The sequence below is a fragment of the Anabrus simplex genome, chromosome 1 (genome assembly GCF_040414725.1).
Source record: "Anabrus simplex isolate iqAnaSimp1 chromosome 1, ASM4041472v1, whole genome shotgun sequence".
In the NCBI taxonomy this organism is placed as follows: domain Eukaryota; kingdom Metazoa; phylum Arthropoda; class Insecta; order Orthoptera; family Tettigoniidae; genus Anabrus; species Anabrus simplex.
This window is the reverse complement of record NC_090265.1, coordinates 962,131,778-962,154,892: the sequence shown is the minus strand read 5'-3', so window position 1 is coordinate 962,154,892 and position 23,115 is coordinate 962,131,778.

Genomic DNA, 23,115 nt, shown 5'->3' with positions numbered 1-23,115 from the left:
CCTGTAGCGTAATGGTTATCGCGGTAGTCTTGAAGTTGAAAATTGAAGGCCATGAGTTTCGAATCCAGTCACCTTTTCTTTTACTGTAAGAACATAATAATAATTAATAATAATCTTAATAATAATAATAATAATAATAATAATTTTCTTTACGTCCCACTAAGTATTTTTACGGTGTTTGGACACGCCGAGGTGCCGGAATATAATCCTTCAGGAATTCTTTTACATGCCAGTAAATCTACCGACACGAGGCTGACGTATTTGAGTACCTTCAAATACCACCGGACTGAGCCAGGATCGAACCTGCCAAATTGGACCAGAAGGCCATCGCATCAACCGTCTGAGCCACTCAGCCCGGCGTAAGAAAATTATTTCAGTGTATTTAATATGTGTATATGGTAATTCTTCATGCATACATTTGTGAAAGAGACTTTTGGAAATTATGAACACTTAATCCCTGTCAGGAACATCGTAGTTCACTCACGTAACCCCAATAAGTGTTATATATATTATGTATTTCTGTCTTCAGAGGTAAAACAGAAAATTCAAAGAACAGCAAAAGCGAGATGGCAGCGTGAGGTTGAGTTGCTCTGTAGATCGGCCGTACCAAAGAAGAAGAAGAAGAAGAAGAAGTCAACATAATGGACCAAACTACTGTTTCTTAATTACAGCTTCTTCTCTTTCCCAAAATCTTAATAAATCATGGATGTTGTTAGGTTATCTGCCCCCTTTGGCTCTTTGACTGAATGGTTAGCTCTTCGTGCCATCCCCCCCCCCCCTTTTAATTCTTCGGAGTTTTGGACCTCTTCCATTTTCCTTCTGATTAGTGTTAATAGAGGATGGCTGGCCAGTTGTACTTCCTTTTAAATTATCACCACCACGGAATGGTCAGCGTACTGGCCTTCGGTTCAAAGGGCCCTGGTACGATTCCCGGCTGAGTCGGAGATTTTAATCGCGTCTGTTAATTCCTGTAGATCGAGGGTTTGTGTTTGTATCCATACGCATCTTCAAGTATATACAACACATCCTACGAAAAACAACCACTAAAACACGCAATAGTGAGTACGGTATATATCTCTCCACATACGATTGCTTTTATGAAAGGCATCCGGCCGGAAAACTAGGCTAAGACCATACAAAATCCTGCGCTAGGTAATTGAGAACAGGCTAGAAAAAAGAGGAAAATGTAGTTATTAAACATTTTCCCCAGAGGCTGGGTGGATCCTCAATCAGATTCTGCTTTATAATTTTTAAGACATAGCGAAAGGCACGGCTCACATAATGCTCATTTGGAGGTTTATGAAGGAGGAATTTCATAATTTAAAATTTCATTCTTAATTCTTATGATTATTCAATTATTTTAACAAACATATTTCCAATGAGTGCAGTGCATTCCTCTCAGCTGTAGCACAGACAAGTATGCAGTTCACACCAACACGCTAGATGTCACCACCGTCGCTGTTCGCACTCCACTCAATGCTGTTGAGATAGAGCTGTCCGGTATTGGTGTATTAAAGTATTTGACGTGATCACAATCACCGCATCGTCCGTGCTGCTTGGTGCTTGTTATTTGTAGCTTGTGATGAAGAGAATGCCTTGTTATTGTGACTAGGCTATCTCTGTGTAAACATTTATAAGAAAATAAGAAACATTTAATAAACAGCCTACATTTTGGTTGCATTACAGACACGGTCGTTGCCAGTTTACTTCTAGGCGTACAAACATAATCATTTTATTATTTACATTCGTTTTTTGTAGACATGCCGAAGTTCAACCAATATGTCAAGGAAAAAATAGGATCAACATTGGTAACAGTCGTGTTTTATACTGTAACCGATTATTTGGTATGTGCTAGGAAATGAAATTCTACACATTTATCTGGCACAAGTGAAAAATATAATGACGAATGACTATTCCAGCCACCTAATGTAAGGTTAACGATACCAGTGCACCTTTCCCTAGATACCAGTACTGGCAGTAATTTAGAAAAATGTATGGTATGGAAAGGCGTTGACCCAGCTGCGTGAGGGCAATTGGGAAGCTACAATGAGGAGCGGTCTAAGAAGCACGGCAATACACTTGAGGGATGTGACGTGCTGACCACACGGCTATCTAATATCTGCAAGCCTAGAGCTGCGCAGCAGCTGTAAATGAAAGCCAAGACCTTTCGAGGCCTGGAGTGTTCTTGTTCTTGTTCTTAATTAACTTCAGAGTAGTAGTGGTTTAAATGAAATAATTCAAAATTACAAATTTTATTCATTAGCTATTCCTTATCTTAGTCTAATTTTCATCACATTATTGTGTTTTAGATTTCACAAGAGCATGCTGATAGTGCTAGTCACAAAGCAAAATCAACCATGAAAAGTAACACTGGACAGACTCTGCTCACACAAAGTATACCTCCCACAATCCACAGTAGTTTATATGCTCATATGTTTAGAGCCCTAGTTGCTGAAAATATCCCCTGGAATTCTGTGCATAGTCATGTTTTCAGAGATTTGTTTACAGAAATACACCAACAACACATACTTTCAACATCTACATTAAAGAAAAACTACTTAGATATAGGAGGTAATTTTGCCAGTCACAGAGGATATTTGGGAGTCCTTACATAGGGTTGTATGTGGACAAAACCAGCAACTCTGTGGGCAGGTACATTGCTAATCTTATAGTAGGAAAACTGGAACCCAATTGGCATTTACTGCTCTCCTTTGTTCTAAGCAGCTTCAGAAAATAGAGCAAAGCACTGTGTACATCATCAACAAGGGGTTCCAGTTGTTGTATCCTGGGAGTGTTGATGATTATAAAGACCTTCTCCTTGTCTCCAATGCTGTTTCCTACATGATTGCTACTCTACCTCTCGTTAAAACTTTCTACCTTTCTTTAATGTCCATGTTACTTGCATGGCCCATGCCTTGCACAGACTCACAGAAATAGTTATGGCCAAGTTGCCTGCAGTAAATAATCTGATTTCAACAACGAAGAGAGTGTTCTGTAAGCTTCCATCAAGAATAGCCATCTTCTGAGAGAAATTCCACTCTATTCTTTTCCACCACAGCCGTTGGGGTACCTCAATGGAAGCTGCCCTGTATTATATCGAACATCTGTGATAGACAATATGCCTTTAACAGACAACTCTGCATGTGTGTCGTATGGGCAAAGATCTGCTAAAGGATTATTCCAGTGTTCAGAGAGACATTGCATATATTCAGGCAAATTTTTCATTTCTTCCAGTCAATCATTACAAAAATAGGAAAAAAAGTAGTCTCAAACAGATATATTTTGTAATTGAGGAAGCTGAGAATATTATACAAAGTACTAGGGGTAAAGTAAGGGATAAAATAAAAGACAGGTGGGCTAGTGTATTGCAGAAGAATCTAGGTAATTCAGTGCAGGAAAGGATATATCAGGTAATGGATGGAGAAAAGTAGACCTACCTAGTGAAATTGAACTGAAAAATGTAGGTAAATTTTGCTATGCCCCTCCAACATCTGTGAGTGTAGAGCACATTTTTCCTGCTTTAAAAATTGTTTTAACAGACAAAAGACGCAGCCTGACTGTGGAAAATTTGGAGAAGATTATTGTTATGTGCTGTAAAGCAAACTACGACTGAAAAGTGCAGTAGGAATGTTCCTCACAAATAAATACGCATACCAGTACTACGCATTTAATTTAATTTTAGTACAGTACTGATGAAAATTTTTTGTTTCCTAATCCATAGCTGTTTGCAATAAACGCCTGTTTAATTATGCCTTCATTTTGCAACTATTCCTATTTAGAAAGGGTAGCCTATACCAAATACAGTAGAGACAATACACGACACTGAGCGAGATATCGAGGGACAGCTATTGGAGCCCACTCTAGCGGATAGACCTGAACGGTACTGATTCTGTCATAAGAGCACGTGTATTTTTGTGTGAAGTTTTTGGTGTTGTTTATGCGTTTTCAGTGAGTTGACATAATTAAATAGTAGCGTGTGTCATTCCTTGATATCTCCTCTCAACATGAGGGGAAAGGTATGTGCTGTGTTTGGCTGCAGTAATTACGAAGTAGAGAAAAATGCGCGGTCGTTCTTCAGGTTCCCTCGTGACAAGAAAATGTAACTTAAGTAATATTGTGTTTGCATATATATTCTTCCAGTGACAGAGACTTTTATAGTACTTCATAATCTTCTGACCTGCTCGACCCATGTTTTAACGGGCTTAAAATGTAATACGCATATTTTGTTGTATAGTGCAGGAGTTAACCTTCAATACCGATGTGTTGTTGTAGGTGTGATCTGTGGGTTTTGAAATGTCACAGAAGCGATTTGGATAAAGTGTACAGGAAAGAAGGGACGTTACGCTTGTATAAGAATAATAAGATCTGTTCAGATCATTTCCAGGCCAGCGACTTTAAAAATCCTCGACTATACAGCCAAGGGTATGTTACATTTTTACTCTAATTGTACGTAAATATTCCTCAAAGCATCACTATCGACAACATTTTCAAACTTTTCTTTCTTTTATCCCTCTTCTCAGATTAAAGCCGGGATTTTATAGATTTTCTTTCTGTTAATAGGCTTCATGTTAAGAGGGAAATTGTCCAGCTATTAAATGTTAATTCATTGCATCATATGTGTAAGGAATGTGCCGATATTTTTATTGACAAATGTCTTGATGATAGATTGTTTTTAAATGAGGAAAAAGACAAATCCAACCGTAAGATTTCAGGCAGGTATGCTAAAGCTAAAAAAGTAATGCATAAATGAAAGATCAAGCCATTTCACAGCAGTCCATTTTACACCTTGTTTATATGTCTAATTTCAGTCTTTGAATATTAACATTTTAAATAATTCTTCATTCATTTATCCAGAATTGCTTTAGCAACTTCGAAGTTAATATCTCAATACCACTGTCTTTCTAGACGTAATTTGTTTATCCATTTCCGTATATACATTTCCATTGATATTTGAATTTAGCGCGATTTGTTCAGGTCAAGTCACTAGGAGCGCCACCGTCGAATTGTCTCTCATTTTAGCAAGGCGAAATCCGTAAGTGTCGTGTATTGTCTCTACTGTATTTGCCTATACCACATTACTGTACTTAACGTTAAAAAAATCACATTATAGTGTAGGTCTATATTGTCATATTTTTAAGTCGATTTTCTGCCTATTTATAAAGCATATTTGAAGTGCCTATATTCTCTTTTAAAAACCTATTTACTTGTTTAAAAAGCCATTTTAGGTGCCTAAAACATTTTTTAGAGTCTAAAATCCCAGGTCTGTATCATCAGATACATGCCGATTGTTGACTACTGCTTTCTGGCAAAGCAAGTGAGAGGTGCTCGCATTCCAAATGTTTATTCAGATTTGAAGTACTTCTTTTTAAGACAATTTCTGTTTGCTCATATTACATATTGTGAAATTTTCATCCACTTCTTTAAAGGACTGCTACAGGTCACTGTTCTTCCTTTTTCTAGAAAACGCCACTTCAGTCAACTTGCTCCTAATACTGAGCTTCAGTGACAATATGCCCCCGGGCATTCCAAAATACAGGAGAAATACATGTTTGTTACTATTCTAGGAGAGTCCCGTGTACCACGATTTTTTTGAACGCGCGCTTAAAAATAATACCACACTGCGAGTCAACTGACAATTTCCTGAAACTGATATTGCAAGCGATGCCGAGGATTATAAGTGTTTCAGTTGTTAATATATTCGGAAGGAATGTGCTCATTTCCTACAAATACATTATATACTGAACGATATGTTGACGTCCTTAAAAAATTAAATCAACAAATGTCCATACTGTTGGTTATCATGGCGATGCTGCTTCCTTGAACGCATCGCTTCGCATGGATACCGTTGCGGCAGCACATGTCGTGATATCACGACTGATCACAACATCGATCACAGTCACAGTTTAGGTAGCAACATTCTAGTTCTGTATATGGAGTTAAGAGGGCGCACGATGATCACTTGAAGTGAAATCACGACTGATCACAGTGATACTGTAGAAAGTAACAGTCGTTACTCGTGATTTCTTGATATCAGTGAAAGATCACAGTTCGTGAAATATCTCCCATCACTAATAGCATCACCCCGCCACGCCTTTTCTAGCCGATGGCCAAACCACCCACGTCGATAATAATGCAGTTCTACCACTTCCATGCCCAATACATTGTAATTCATATATTTTTATTACCAAGTACTTACTATGTTGTAAATAATGATCTGATTCCCCTTGTTCGTATGGCATACTATGATACTGAGAACATAACATCACACCTCAAAGCAGCTTTAACGTCAAATGAATGATTGACACATTAACACAAAGCTGATATTATAACAACTATCTATCTATAATTGTTTTCATTCCCCTCCCCAGGGTAGGGGTGAGCCACCCTGAAGGCTACGCCTTCACACTGGCCAGGAGTTTCGGCAGGTTGGAGAGGGAGTAATGGTGTGGGGAGGAGGGTTATTTGATGTACGGAATTGGGAGGGGTTTTCGGATAGGATTTAATTATCGGGGATGTGTGCAAGGATTAAATATTCAGCGGTGAGTGCAAGGGTGGACAGGGAAAAGGGGAAGTGCTAAGTTGGGAAAGATAAAGGTTAGAAGAGAGGTATTGGGTGGAGATGCAAGGTGAGGAGATGGAGGGTGGTTGTGATATTAGAAAAAGAAGGGATAAGAAAGTGAAGAAGGTCGAATAAAGGAAGGGGTGGGGAAATGAAACTAGGTTGGGGAAGGGGTTGACAAACTTGTGGAAAATGTGGAACAGTAGGAGCGGCTGGCCGGGGGCGACGATGTGAAGTAGCTGAAGGGAAGCGAACAGGTTGGGGTGGAGAACGGGAGGGCTCCACTTTGTGGCGATGGCCACTGATACAAGCGCCGGTACGGATGAGATGTTTTGTTGAACGTCTTCGGCACAGGGAAGCTGGAGCCGAACCATATAAGCAGGGCCGTTGGTGTTGTGAATGCGAATCACGCGTCGGGCGAGAACGCCCTCCGCGTGGAGTTCCTGTAGGATGGCCCGTTCAGACAGGTGGAATTCCGCGTAGGACGCAACTAAACGTGACATGGAAGGATGGCTTACCGAACAGATGAAAGTCACATGGCGCTAGGTCGGGACTGTAGGGTGGATGTTGCCAGACAACCCACTTGAAACGCTGCAGCAGTTCTCTCGTTTGGCGGGCATTGTGAGGTGTTGCGTTATCGTGCAATAAAATCACACCGGCGCTCAATTTCCCCCGGCGCTTCTCTTTAATCGATTTACGCAACCGGTGCAACGTTTGACAATACGACGCCGCGTTGATCGTCGTTCCTTTCGGCATGAATTCCACGTGCAGCAAACCCTCCATGTCAAAGAACACTGTCGCCATAACCTTACCGGCTGAAGGCATAACCTTGTCCTTCTTTCGTTGCGGTGATGAAGGGTGCACAGATTCCAATGATGTTCGCTTCGTTTCGGGGGTGAAGTGGTGGACTCACGTTTCGTCGCCTGTGACGATTCGCCGCAGAAACCAGTTGCCGTCTCCGGCATAGCGTTGCAAAAAATGCCAGGGAGAATTGGAAATGTTGTCCCTTGTGCTCATCGGTGATAAGACGTGGGACCACTGATCTCTATACATGGATCGATGATGCCAGCTCTCCGCTGCAGAAGAGTGTACGCCAAGTTGAGTGCGCGGTTCGCCATGTTAGTGTACCAATCCTAGAGCTCTCCTTATGGGGGAGCAATGATAATATAATCAATTTTAAACCGCAATTAATGGCGCATTGGAATAATTAAAAATATAGAGACATGTTCACTCAAAACAAAAGGACATTGGGAACACCGACAAGTCATTCCGAGGTCAGCAAAACTCCGGGATAGCAATAAAAATGAGTGTATAATAACGGTCTACAAATATTAACTTAGGTACTGAATACATGCAATTAGCGATCGGCAATACAATAGGAGTGAAAAACAGTTTCTGGAAACGTTGCTGTAAATTTTATACACGTATGCCACTAAATTATGCATTCTTAAGGGGAGGTATGACAATTTTTCGTATTTTGAACCAAAACCCGGTTTTTCTTTTTATTCATACAAAAATAGCCCTATTCTTCCTGTTTCAGAAAATGTTTTCATTTTAGTAATTCCGGCTTGTTTAAAGCTTGTAGAAGCCATTTAATATGAGCCCGCAGACACTAAAAAGCCAAGAACTACACCCACTTCTCCTGTAACGGCATAATGATAGTTTACTGTGTGTTTTTCGCTGGATATTCAAGTATTTCGCGGCGTATTTGCCTTAGAAGTACACTTCGGCATACTGACAGTCACTTGTTTGCTACGTAATCAATACAATTACGTTATGTTAGGAAATATTGTAACTTGAACTGACGGAGAGAATGTTGTACCTCTTCCACATAGTACTCAATTTATATCTGCCACACATGTATACTTTGATAGATTAAATATATATTGTGCCGTATTTGTATTATTTACATTTAGGAATGCGTATTTGCGTTGATTGTAGTAGTACAAGCATGGCTCCCTTGTTTGTTTACATTTTACTAACATGCAGAAGTAACATGTGGTTTCAATTCAGCGAAACTAGTGACTTCTCATTGATGTATTTCATCTTAATTCATTTGTAAATGTGTGGCTATTGTAATAACACAGCACAGAACACCCGTGGAACTACAATCAAGAGGCCTGGCGTCACTGAACTGAGCATGAACAAAGCAAGCGCGCTCCACGTTGTCTACTGCACCGCGCGCTCGCTCCCATCTTACTACGCCAGTCATCTTCTATTCGGCTTACTGCCACCCAAGCTACCAGCCATCCATGTTTAGAGATCAGTGCGAGGGATCCATCTTTGACACAGCTTACGATATCCAAGGTCCTCGTGAACAATGGCGAACACACTGCCATACGACATGTTTAGCTGCGTCACGATTTCCCTCAGTTTAATGGCCCGGTTCTGTATAATGATCGCATTCATACTGTTGACCTTTGCACGGGTCCTGAACGTTGCGGGCCTGCCTTCGCGATGGTTGTCCGTGATATCCGTGCGTCCGGGTTCGAATTGCTGACACCACCTTACGATACCTTGCCGGAAAATGGCCCACTCCCCATACACAGCATTAATTTCACAATAAATGTACGTGCAATTCTTCCTTTTGGCCCATATGAATCGGATTGTCGCACGCACCTCATATTTGGAGTGAACGTCCAGTTGACGCGCCATTGCATTTGGTCGCTATTCACACAATACTAGACAAGACACCACAGCGAACTGCCTAACAGACGTGTGGGCAGTGTCTGTCCCTTTCTCCGCTGTGAACACGTTTGCGACACACAGCGCGCAGCTGCGGCGCGTTAGTGAAACTAACCTTTTGATTCACCTACGTACTTACAGGGTGTAATTCTACCATATAACCGGCTCTTTAGGCCGTTCCACCCAAAAACAACCAAACAAAATAACGCTAACAGTACCTACCAAAGAATTGCCTTAATTACCTGGTTACTATAAAACTTTTAGTTCTTTATAACAAATATTTGGAACTTCAGTTAATTAACACATTTAACTAATTCCAAAGTAAACACAATATTCCAGTACCTTCAGATATCCGGGTCTTCTTCGACATCCTCAGCTGTGCTGGAGTCATCCGTCTGGAGTGCATGGTATATGATATGGTGATTCTGCGATATGTACGGCAGAAGAGACATCAGGTCCTAGTATTTGGCTTCGTTAATCCTTCTTCCTACAAGATATAGACTTTCCAGTTCTGATGGAATTCATATTCTGTTCAGTGCTTTCAGTGGTGCTTGTGTTTTCTCTCTGCGAAGCCTCCCAGGTATATAGTACATGCACTTCCTCCCACGGACAAAGTTCAGAATAGCTGGTTTTATACTGTAACATACCGGGCTTATTACAGCCTATCCAGGCAATGACATTCTTCCGGACTGGCATTTTAACACCTTTAACACGATGCGGCCCTGTGGAAGTTTTTCAAATCTTCACTTTTCATTTCAATCACATGAAAATGATTCTTCACTCTTGAACGATCCACGAGACAAAACCAATCTTCTGGTGCGAATACATAGTCCGCTTTCCTGATCATCTTTTTGATGACACCGAAATCACGGTCTGAAGGCAAGAAGCTGTGTCCAGGAACAAGATAGTAATGTTCTATGCAGTCAAACATTCCTGGCATCACAAGAGGACAATAAATCATACATAGGATGCTATTTTTATTCTGCGCAGAACAGGAGTCAGAAAAGAATCTTAACTTCCGCTTTCCCAAAGTATTTTAAGAACACTCTCAATAGACACAATGCAATCTCTGAAGCACATCGCGAAGCAAAGTTTTCGGGCCACATACACATGAAGGCAATTTTCTGGTTGCATATATGAATACCGAAATTGTACACCCAGAGCTGTCTTAGACAAAATACTACTCCTGTTGGTATTTTTGGGGTGGTAAAGCTTTCTGATCATACGTTATCAACCAGTAGTCACAGTTTCCTTCGAGGCATTCAGATGGAAAGGCAGAGATAAGGTTGTATGCTGCAGTTGCCCTTATTTGATGTAGCCATATCTCTGGAGGTATGACATCTTCTTCTTTAGCTTGCCATTCATAACACACTTTTCATGTATCTGTTTGAGGCATTTTGAAGCCGATATTAAATTTCGCCTATACTAATATTATAAAGAGGAAACATTATTTGTCTGTAACGGATAGGCACAAAAACTAATGAACCGATTTAAAAAAATTATTTCACCTATAGAAAGCTACATTGCCATTGAGTAACATGGGCTGTATTTTATTTTCAAAACAATTCGCGGTGGGAGCACGGGGGGGGGGAGACAAAAATAATAGGCTAAAATAGGCAAAACATTGAATTTGTCGTACGAGGACGAGACAAAAGTCAATTTAATCCCCTTGAAGCAAAGAACAAAACTCGGTAAGCCATACGGGCCCGAAAATAATGTTTGAAGGCCCTAAAACTAAGCGTTACGGAGATATTGGCACCTTACTACCCCTGCTCTAGGGAGCGGATAAAGTAATGAACAACCATAACTATGGTAACGTCAGCTCCAGGATTCTACAGCAGCGAAATTTTCTACAATATACCACAAAAACCTACGCTGTTATGGACATGAATACTGGTATTTGGAATCCCCTTTGAAAATAAAAGAACACAAATGTCCTTTTCCATAAAATCCACTTGGTGGGGGGTGAAAAGGAGTGAGGAAGGAGTTGAAATTTTTATATGAGGAAACATATAGCTCAGAAAAAATAACATGTTACAGACGTTAAAATTAGTACTTGGAATCTAAATGAACACCATTTTTTGGAAAATTCACTTAACGGGGGTGAAAAGAATAAAAAGGCGGGTGAATTTTTAAAATGAGTATCTTCTCCTTCTACCGCTTTACCCACACCTGTGAGGATGCGGGTGCGAACTGTATCACACATGTGGATTTGAACGTGTTTTACGGCTGGATGTCCTTCCTGAAGGCAACCGTATATGTAGGGATGTAATTACTGTTGCGTGTTCCTGTTGTAGTTAGTAATGAGGTGCGTTGAATGAATATGAAGATGATAATGTTGGGACAAACACAAATAACTTGTCCCCGAGCCAGAAGAATTAATCACACGCGATTAAAAACACAGGACTAGCTCGGAAACGAAGCTGGAATCCTGTGAACCGAGGACCTCAACGATGACCACTCAGCCAAGGACTGGGGCATTTTTTATAATAAGTATATCTATTATGTCTCATAAACGTAACATGCTACAGACGTGAAAATTGGTATTTGTAGTCTCCTTTAAAAATAAAGGAACACGTACTTTTTGTCTTCGGCAAACTTAAGCTGGAGATCGAAAATAAGTGAAGGAGGAGTTGAATTCTCTTTATGAGGATACTTATATCTCAAAAACTAAGATTATACTGACGTGAAATTTGGTATCTGGAATCTCCTTTAGAAATAAAGAAAAATTTTCGACATAAGAAGACTGTTTCTCACACTTAGATTTCCATGTCCAGTGCGCCAGATTTAGGTCTACCTGTAGCCTGGTCACCTTAGCCCCAAAAGCCAATGCCAAAAACTTGGATTACAAACAGGTTCTGGGGTAAATGAAATACACTTTTTCGGTGAGTACTTTAGGGATTTACAGATAATGTCTTAGTGCAGTAACGAGGAACAAGAGTTTTTTTAATCAAATTACGAAATCCTCGCGAGCGAAGCCGTGGGTCACAGCTGGTATTAAATATAGCCCTGTATGTGCCACAACTAACACTCTTCATGCCAGCATCATCTCGTTCATCTTTGTAGAGCCTATACATCTCTGCAACTGATTTCTCAACTCAAATGTTTCAACCTTCTTTATGCAATAGTGACTTACATACACGGGGATTTTTTTGAATATGGTCCATTACGGATTTCTCATCTCTTATGCTTGTAATTACCGCGCTTACCTCTGGGATCCACACGAAGTGATACTATCGAGCTGATACATGATGATCCTTCGCGTTCAGATTCGCCTCCTTCCGGGACATCAGCATTTCTATCGCCTCTGCCTCTAGATGGACGTCTCCTGGATATTACGAACACAGCGCAAAATGCCTTTCTGCACACTCTAACTAGATGACCACGGGAATTTTTTACACAATATGTGAAAGATACGTGCCTTCTACTTAAATGTTCATTAATTCTCCTCTTTGGATAAATTCCACTGCATTCTTGCTGACTTATCAGTCCAAATAACGCATTTTGTGCATTATAATCACCTTTTTATAGAACGCACAGAATATGTCATCTTCTTCAGCTTTCGTAAGTTCGTGATATTTACACCAGCTAACATTAGCTGCCACAGATCGCACACTGCACTCACATCCAGGACCTTCCTGCTTTGCAGGATCAACCTTATTCGTTTTATCGCTAATGTACTCTAATCCTAATTTTCTACACACTTTAGCCCTATTCCTTTTCCACTTATCATCATTTCTAACTTGTTTCTTAGATTTTCACAGCTACTCACTATTACTCCTCTTCCACCGTCCGCCATTTTGTACACAACTAACACGTGTTTGAGAATAAGAGCGATTGGCCAGCTCGTATAGCCGACAGACAGCGCACACATTGAATGTTTCTAGCTGCTAGGCATAGCTCCCTCTCTCGTAGCATAAAGGTGAGAAGAGTAATTCACAAAAAATATGTTCTTTATAAAAGAAAGGAAAGAGCTGCGGAAGTCTTCGATATTGTGCACACTGAAAGATGAATGTAAGCCCTACACAAGGGTACCAATAACTCACTTTTGACAAAATCTAGGCATAGCCCACTCTCTCACTCACTGCCTCGTTTCATATTGTTCCGTATTGGGGTTCAGAATTAAGGTAAGAAAGTATATAATAGTTCCACCCTTCAATTCTATGAAAATAAGAAATATAAGTTTACAATCTTATTTAATTAAAATTGGTACCAGTTTCGACCAGTATTCATGGTCATCATCAACCAATGACAAATAAGTGTAATACAATGCATAGAAAATAAATTGCAAAGTTTAAATAATACTGTTTGGTTTCTTCCAGTGAAGCACTAAAAACTATAAGGAGCACTGTGTGTTAAAAATTTTGAAAGTTAGAGTGGTCAAGTTCATTAGAGATGTTAGAAAACGGGACTCAGTTAGGAGAGTGGAAAAAATTATGAAATAATTAAAGAAAAAGTTGAGGTAGAAAAATAAAGGAGAAATAAATAAAGGGGAGAAAAGGGAAGTAAATGAGGAAGTGAAGTAGTTTAAGGTGGATTACGGCGATGGGTTATAGGAAGTGGAAATTGTTGGTAGGAACTATATAAGATCTTTACTATTAAATTTGGATTTGTAAAATTAGCATTTTTATGAAGCGCATAAAGAAGTCGTATAAAATATTAGGTTTTCAGAAATATCATTTAATTTTAAACTGGGGTTGAAGTATTGGTCAAGATGATTAAAACAATTTTCAGTTAGTGTTTAGAAGGAGACCTTTGTTAATAAATTAAAGTATTTTTAAATTTTTATCAATACTGGTGGAATTACGATTAGAATCTTGTATGTGTTGTCTTATTGCAGAGAATCTGTTGTATTTTATGGAATTGATGTGTTCAAATAACTGATAATAAAGTTACGTCCATTCTGTCCAATATACGAAGATCTAGACTTATTGCATTGGAATCTGTATACTCCAGATTTAGGAAAACATTAGATTTATTTATTTAGTTAAGTATTGTGAAATAAATCAATATATCTGTTATTGGTTCTGAAAGATATTTTCATGTTAGGTGTTTTAAGAATGTTAGACGATTTATAAGCGTTATGAGAGAAAGTAAAGGTGGGTTTGGTTTTATCTTATGTTAACGTGATTTTGGAGCGGTGCTTGAATTTATTAATAATACGGTTTATGAAAGAGTTGTTAATGCCATTTAATTTTGCAATAGTGCGGATGGTGTTTTATTCATTATTTAAATCTCTTTTAGACACTGGAGTATGAAAAACACGAAAAATTATTCTGTTTTATGAAGCTCGATTATGCGCTTGTGGGTGTATAGAATCTTGCTGGATAGAGGTTGCTATTATAGTTGGGATTCTGGAAATGTTGTTAGTTAAAGAATAAGCGCGTCTGGTAATAGTTAAGTCAAGAAAATTGAGGGTTTTATTGTGTTCAGTTTGATGTCAGGTTCAATGATGTTAAGAAGAAGACGAGTGGAGTCAGCATTGGCTCATTCTTCATTTCAAATAACTATAGTGTCATCGACATACCATCGACATACCTAAGATGTTTGAGAAATTATCATTATTATTAATGTTTGTATTTTCCAAGAAATCAAGATATATTGGAGCCAGGATGCCTGAAGGTGGTGAGCTTATAGCTACGCCATCTTGTACGTAAATGGTGTTATCAAATGTGAAACGTAATTGCTGATTACTAATTTTAATGTAGACATGAAGTCCTTAGTTTCTAACTTACTCAGGTGACTGAATTTATGTAAGTTGTTATCAATTATGCGTAGTAATTTAGAAATTGGAATACTGGGGTACATGTTTACAATATCGAAAGAACGAACTGAGAGTATTGGTTGGGTATAAAAAAGTTGTAATTTTTCAATTAATTCGGAAGGGTTTCTGATAGAATTATTAGATTAAACCCCGATACATTTTAATAAAGCTTTTTGGATGAATTTATGAATGTTGCATAATCAGTCTGTAATTGATTACTGGAATTTAGGTTTTATGAATTTTGGTAAGGACTTTGGCAGTAGGTAGGCCTAGGTTCATAATTAGTAATTTGGTTTTTTCTTGATCAGTGAAGGGAAAAGAAGTGTTTAAAGTTTCTTTAAGCAGACATTGGATTTTTATGGTTGGCCTTTTTTAATTACAGAAAAAGAAGAATTGTTAAAGATTTTTAGTTTTAGATATGCAGTCGGATTTATCCATTAATAAAGTTATGTTGCATTTATTAGCTTTGGTCATGTTGATGTTATTGTTATTAATTTCCTTTTTAAGTTTTGAAATATTCCTATAATCATTAGTTGATTTTTAACATTAAGATTGGAGACAGTGTTAATGTTATTATTGAGAAAAACGTTTTCGAGTTTTCCTTTTACATTACGTTTAATTTCATGTACGATTGGTATCTTATTTATGGCTATTTCAAATTCAGTTACTAAGTTAGTGGCAATGTTGAGAGGATTAAGGTTGGGCCAGAAGTGTTTGAGACCTTTAGAAAGAATTGAATTTTCTTCTTCGTTTAAAGTTATTTTAGATAAGTTGACTATAGGAGAATGTAATTTTTCTGTGATAACTGAAGGTGTTTTGTTACCTTGGATTAGATTTTTATGTGGAAGAGAACATTTAATCAGGTTGTTAAGCTTGTTATCAAGGGTTTGCTGTTTAATTGATAAATCATAAAATAATTTATTATCAACTTGGATCTGGTAGAGGTTCCATTGTGCACTAGGGAGAAACTTAGCTTTTTCCAGGCGTGTTTCATATAATTTTTTGTTTAAAAATGAGTTTTTCTTATATAGGAATGGATTTCATTGTTAGCCACTTATATTCACACTTATATTCTATAAAGCATATAACATTTATCGTCAACGTTCATTAAATTAAACCGACTACATACGATAACAGAAAAACCAAAGCACACCCACGTTTCCAGCATATCCGGCTACTGCATTCGCCATCTTTGAACGATCGAGAGTAGCATTAAGGTCTGAGAATTGGAGTCGCTCTTTCTCAGCCAGATGGTGGGAAGAATGCACTCATTTACCTCTGTGGAATTGCGTCCATAGAGGTTGTAAAAATGAATAAAACTGAACTCATGTCTGCTGTGGACATCGAGAATTGCAGAAAGTAGACTGTGATGACATTTGTTAAACAAATGATGGAAATACGAGATGAAGTACGAACTTGTCGAATATTGGCAGAGCCACTACTGCGTGGACCAAAGAGTCGAATATTCTACAGGGGTAAAAATGGATAAATTTAAAACTTATGTTTTTGTATGTGATTTTGCTTATACTCAATCTGTGAATTATTAAATCTTCCAAAACCTCACCGTCTGAGTTGTCTCTCCAAAAGTCGTGAGTTAACAGCAATCGTCCTATATTGAATTTTCCAAAATACAAAATTCTGTTTGTATGTGTATGTTATTGCGCAGGGGCGGCTTTTCAGGTGAGGTAGGTGAAGTGCCACTTCACAACTTATTTTTACCATAATGAATTACTTAAATTTATTTTTCTTATGACATTTGTTGGTTTTACGGAAATAAAATATTTTAATGTACGGCGTTTGGATCACCTCATCGCCTGATGAGAACCAGGGGAACTCACGAAAGCGCCGGCCGTCGGCCACAGTACGGCGCGTGAAACTGAGTGAAGACGAGAGATTCCGCAGCTGCCTCTACCTCCCAAATGCTCCCTCCTAGCGCTTGGCCTTGGAGGTTGCCATGACAACCGTGACGTCACCCGCGTACTTTCCACATAGCGGAATGTGCTAGTGAAGTTGTCGGAAGAGCGGAATGTTTCGTCTTCCCTGCGTCATCCTGTGTGAAGTACGAGTACTTACGCGTCGCGGTTCATTCGTATTGTGCTGTTTTATTTAGATATGTATCCTATTTATGACATAGTGTGCATTTTATTATAAACACAATTTTCACGTTGGAGAAACGAATATCAGAATGAAGTTCCACGTTTTGATCGCCCTACTGAATCACTGCAAATTTGTGCTACAAAAGAAGTGAAACATTCCGGTAAATCTTATAATCTTAGTTTCAAACGATAGTTGTTTAAGGAATTTCCATGGTTATGCTCCTCTCCAGCTCTACAGAAGTTGTTTTGTTGGGCCTGCTTGCCTTTTATCAATAAAAATAACGCTGGAATAAAGAAGGATTTTCAGCCATTTTGAACATAACACGTTCTTTACATAAGCACTCAGACTCTGCAGAACATAAAATACGGCAGCTTGATTTCAAGACATTGAAAACAAACCAAAATACGATCTCTGATGTTCTGAAGGAAAATGCCAGACTGTATATTGTAATTGTACAGTTCAGTGAAAATGTACATTTAAAGAGGCTTTTCCTTCAGTTCGTAATTGGTGCAGTGCTCTATTTAAGTAAGCAACAACTAGCTTTTCGTGGTCATGACGAAACATTAAATTCAATAAATAGTGGTCACGTGCTGGACCCTCCGCCAGTTACAAATTTAACAGGGTTAATTGAGTAACATGCTATTCTGGTACATGTTAGCAGGCTGGAATACTGTTACCTTAACTGTCACGTTAAATACAGCCCATCCCTAACTCGCCGGTTTGATTGCAACTGCGAGTCCTTTCACATGAGTCCTTCATTTTCACAGTATATTAAGTTGTTTATAAAAGACTCCGTGGCTCAGGCGTCAGTGTGTCTGCCTCTCACCGCCGGGTTCCGTGGTTCAAATCCCGATCACTCCGTGTGGGTGTTGTGCGGAGCAGGTTTTTCTTCAGGTACTCCGGTTTTCTCTGTCATCTTTCATTCCAGCAACACTCTCCTATATCATTTCATTTCATCTGTCAATCATTAATCATTGTCCAAGAGGAGTGCGACAGGCCTCGGCAGTCGGCACAATTCCTATCCTCGCCGCAAGATGGGGCTTCGTTCATTCCATCCCTGACCCAGTCAAAAATAGGAAAAAGGTTGTAGGTTTTCATTAAGTTGTTTCTGTCAAGTCGACAACCGATGTTTTCCTCTTCCTGGAGTTGACCTCGCTACTCACTGCTGACACATCAGAACGTTCTTCCATATCCTTTAGCTGTTTGACTGACCAGATTTGCTCCACGAGTCTCCTCTCACCATAAGTCTACTGCCACGAATGAATGCTTTGAGACCTGAATTGCGTGCTCTGTATAAGTGACAAAGGAATTCTCTCCGAAAAGCTAGATACAATTGGAATTATTGAAAATACTGCAACACTTCTCAAAAATATATTATAATATCATTAAGACTAGAAGAACTTGAAATGTGAATCTGGCTGAAGATGAAGAAAATAGCTGGCAGAAAAAGTAAGGAATGAGGAAGTATTAAAATGAGCGGGTGAAGGAATGAGAACGATATTGGAATGCATTCAAAGACGGAAGGAAAATTAGTTAGGCCACTGTTTGCGACGAAATTGTTTAATGACAGAAGCATTGGAAGGGAAGATACAAGAAAAGCTGAAGAGAGGAACGGAGAGGTATCAGTTAGTAGACAGTGTAAAGGTAAATAGAAGCTGTTGGAAGACAAAGAGAATGGCTGAATACAGAACAGCGTGGAGAATTCATGCGAAGATCTGCCGATAGGCAGACCACCAGTTATGATGATGATGATAATATCATTAGGATAGAAGATTCAAAATTAACATCAAACCAAATAATATAAAACAAAGGAGTGTTACAGGGAAATCATTTCAGTCCTCACCTCTTCAACACTGCCCCCGCTGGCATCACAAAAGTATGTCTTCCGGAGACATCTCTATTCATCCGTGCAGATGATATGGATTTAGCATCACCAAACAAAACGCCCTTCAAGATTCATTCAGTCTTATAATAAATTGTGACGCACGAAACAAAATGAACATAAATCTAGGGAAAATAGTCCAGATGGTATTCAGGAAAGGTGGAAGAATTACAGAGAATGTCACTATTCTTGAAAATTGTTAATGTTTTCAGATACCTAGGAATGACCATATAGCCAGCATTTAAATCAATACGTATACAAACCAAGGCAGTCTAGTTTGAGTAAGCAGAGAGTGAGGACGTGCTCTGTGGTGAGTGCCGTGAAGTATGGTGGGAGTAGAATAATATCGGGCCACAACTGGGAGGTGGCAGTGGAGGCTGAGGAGGAATTCTACGAGATGATTGGAGATGAATGTAGATCTAGGAATGATCGGATAGGATGTGTTTATGGCAGCGGTGATGGCTGTGCTTCTGGTGATTGGGAGTGAGGGGTGGAATTAAACTCCGGCCCGAGTACCAGTGGCAAATTCAGCTGGGAAGACTTGGAAGAGATTAAGAAGGTATTGAAGGAGGCAATAAAAAAACCTGCTTTTGGGACCAGATCAAGGAAATGATGAAAAACCATTCGAAGAAGCTGAGGAATACGAGGCAATGTTTACAAGAAAGAGCAGAAGAAACTATGACCAAAGCTGGTACCAACGAGAAAAATAGAGAGAAAGACACTGAAGAAAGGAGCAGAAGTCAGCAACCAGGAAAGGATGAAGAAATGCATATTTATATGTGGTGTTCAGGAAGAAACGAAATAAAGCAAAGTGGACGTAATTTACAAAGTGGTTGTGGTCATCCAGAACAAGATGATAATCAATTTCAGTGAAGTGGACATAGATGATGCGGAAAGGGTGGGTAGAGCTAAAGGGCGTAGGCCGATCAGACTGAAGTTACTATCGTCCTTAATGGCCGACATAGTGATAAGGAACGCCAGTAATTTCCAAGCACAGACAATTTGGGTAAAAGGAGATATGTGCAGAGAAGGGAATAAGAAACTGAAAACTCTGTAGAGCTTCTAGGGAGGGCCAGACACCAAGGCTTGAAGGCTTACATAAGGGGGCAACAGCTAGTGGTTACAAATGGAATATGGATTCGATTGTGGCAAGTGTCAAAATTGAAAGCAATTTACGAGAGTTCCAAGATGGAGGAGGACTTGACGGCAAGGCAAGGCGAAAGGAAGTATGGAGCGCTAGTGGTGGGACAAGCTGAGGTAAGATAGGAGCTCAATCCAGGAGGAAGCGGACAGCGCAGTGCGGAAATGGAAACGAGTTCCTGGGAAGTGATGGAGGATGAAGAGTCTCTAGAAACTTCAAGTGAAGCGAGCAGTGGACAAGTGAATAACAAATGTGGAGGTGCGGGGGTGAGTCGAAAGTAAGAGAAATTGTGAACAAAGGGAGAAATGGCAACAATAAATAAATACAATAGATACATCCTTTCTTCTTTCTCCTGGTCTACATAATATGTATATGATCCATTAATGTGGAGAAAAATAACAAGTCTTACCTAAGCCAGCTCACAAAAAGAAAAGGAAAAGAATGTCACCAGATAGACAGCCACATGAACAAAACCATATATAATAATAATTAAAAAGTAAAAATAATAATATAAATAATAAAAATAAAATGGCAATGAGGCAGGATAGTCACTGTCGCCTGGCCCGAGATCAACCCTTATTGGTGGTCTTTTGGCCATGGCAGAAGGCAGTAAGCCAGTATAATAATAAAAAACTAAAACAATAACATATAGGTAGAGTACAATCGTGTCAGCAGACGGCATCTGTAACTTAAACAAATAGCATATAACTTCCGGCCTGGTTTGTAACTCAGCGCTTTCTGAACACTGACCTCTCTGATGTTCTACTTACGTTGCAACCCAGCTTTCATGCTAAATCCACTGACGTGCCGGTGTGCAATTATTCTCCTTGCGTTTCATTACTAATGTCCACTGTTAAACTCCATTGTCTTGCTACACTTATTTCCTTTTCAATTTCAGGCAACTCTCGACGTTAAATGAGCCCATCTCACTTGCCACTCCATACATTACCAGCCGAAAATCACCATCTCCCTATTCATCCGCCAGCCTTGACTCATCACATATTTTACAATCACTCAACTACCTTATACCATCCAACTCCACACATTAAGTTAATCACGAACCCTCGTGATTATTTACTAAGCCACCACAATTGCCATCACAACTTTGAATCGCACTCATCCTGCACCCTACTTGTATTCACTAACCAATGTATCTCAACTATATCCACACAAGCCTCTCACCATATTAAATTATACCACTACATTTTACCATCTCACTATATTTAATTTAATACACTCTTCACCGCCTACTAATTTAACTACTTAATCGCTCTTATCTCAGTTACAAAGTAACACACAGCCGCCACTATTCTCATGTGCTTAACCAATTTACTTACTGCTGTTGCTGGTTTTTTACTCCTCGTTGTTACGCCTACGTCCAGTTTACTCGTCTTATCCCACATTTCTTTTAGGCACAAGCTTCTCCTTTTCGTCAAGGCACCCCGTGCTTCTGCTTTCTCCCTCCATGCCGTATTTTCACTTCGTTTATGTACACTTGTCACATCTTGTGCTTCACCCCCCACATTCATTCCCTGTATCTTCTTTTCTCCTCTCATACTGATCTCCGTCTTCATCTTCTTAAATATTGTCCCAGTCACCCTCCTCATCTCAGTTGCTGCTTCCCTGGCTCCTTCTATGAACGATTCTAAGATAGCCTGCGCGACCTCCTCTGTTCTGTTACTTTCTTTTAACTGCAAGCTCTGTTCCAGTGCCCTATTTTCCTTGGTTTTTCTTTGGTTTTTTCCTTATCCCCATGCCCGTCTACACCAACTTTACTGTCTCTAAATAGCCTTTCTTCCACTCTCTTCTCCATTACCACTTCGTTCTTGATATTCTCCTCCATTTTACGTAATTTCGTTACTGCCCAAAATTTGATTCATTATCCATTGGTTACCACTAATAATTGACCCTTAATGTAGGCTCTTAACCCTTGCAATCTAGCCCTGACTAAGTGTTTCTCAGAGTGTTTATATTCTTAATCTCTTCTCTTCCCATGTCACTTTTAATCCAAATTTTTGTCCTCCGTATATTCTCCGCACCTCTTATCACAATTTCCTCCATCAGGGTGGAGAATATCTTCACTTTTATCGGCCTATTACCCCGAGGTTTACCTATCCTTTCCACATCGTCAATATCAGCTTCACTAAAGTTAATTTTCATCATTCTTGGAACACTAACACTTGTAGATAATCAGTACTTTGTCCTCTCCTTTTTCTTCCTGCACTCCATATATAAATAGGCATTTCTCCCTGCGTTCTAGGCTACCCTGTTCTATTTCTGCCTTCAGTTTCACCATCTCTTCCTCCATCTCTCCATCTCCCTTATTTTCACGTTGAGTGATATAATTTCTCTCTCGTTGGTTTCCACTTTGGCCATTGTTTAATCTGTTTTTTCCTGTATCCAACGCCTCATATTTTCAAATTCTTTCACTTGTTCCTTCATCATATTTATCATCTGTTCAAACGGGCGTACTGCTTCCACAAATTCTATAACCACACCTCTTATGACCTCCAAGTCTTACCAGCTCATGTTACCACTGGAAGTCGAGCCGGGGTTTATTCCATACCCCCTATAACTAGCAGTACCATAATCAACGCTGCCACCAGTATCATCTCACCCATTATTGTTGTTTCTACTTTACCTCCTTCACTCCTGGCTGTTTCCTTCTTCCATCTCCCCTGCCATCTACCAATAACTACCCGATATTAACCCACACCAATCATCTTCCTCTTCCCAGCCGTCTTTCTTTTTCCACTCGTCGCTCACACTCCACTCTCGCTCTCTCGGCACACTCGACTCAGTACGTCTGCCTCCGACCGCTGACTAGGTGAGACTGAAAGGGAGAAATATGTCTAAAAGTCTTGTGGGGTAAAAGGAATAAAGGTACGGAGGAAAAAGTGGGAAGAGAGCAACAAAACATATCAAGAAAAGAATGAATGAAGTTAGAAGAAGAGAGGGCTATGGTAATGAGAAGCAAAAATAAGGAA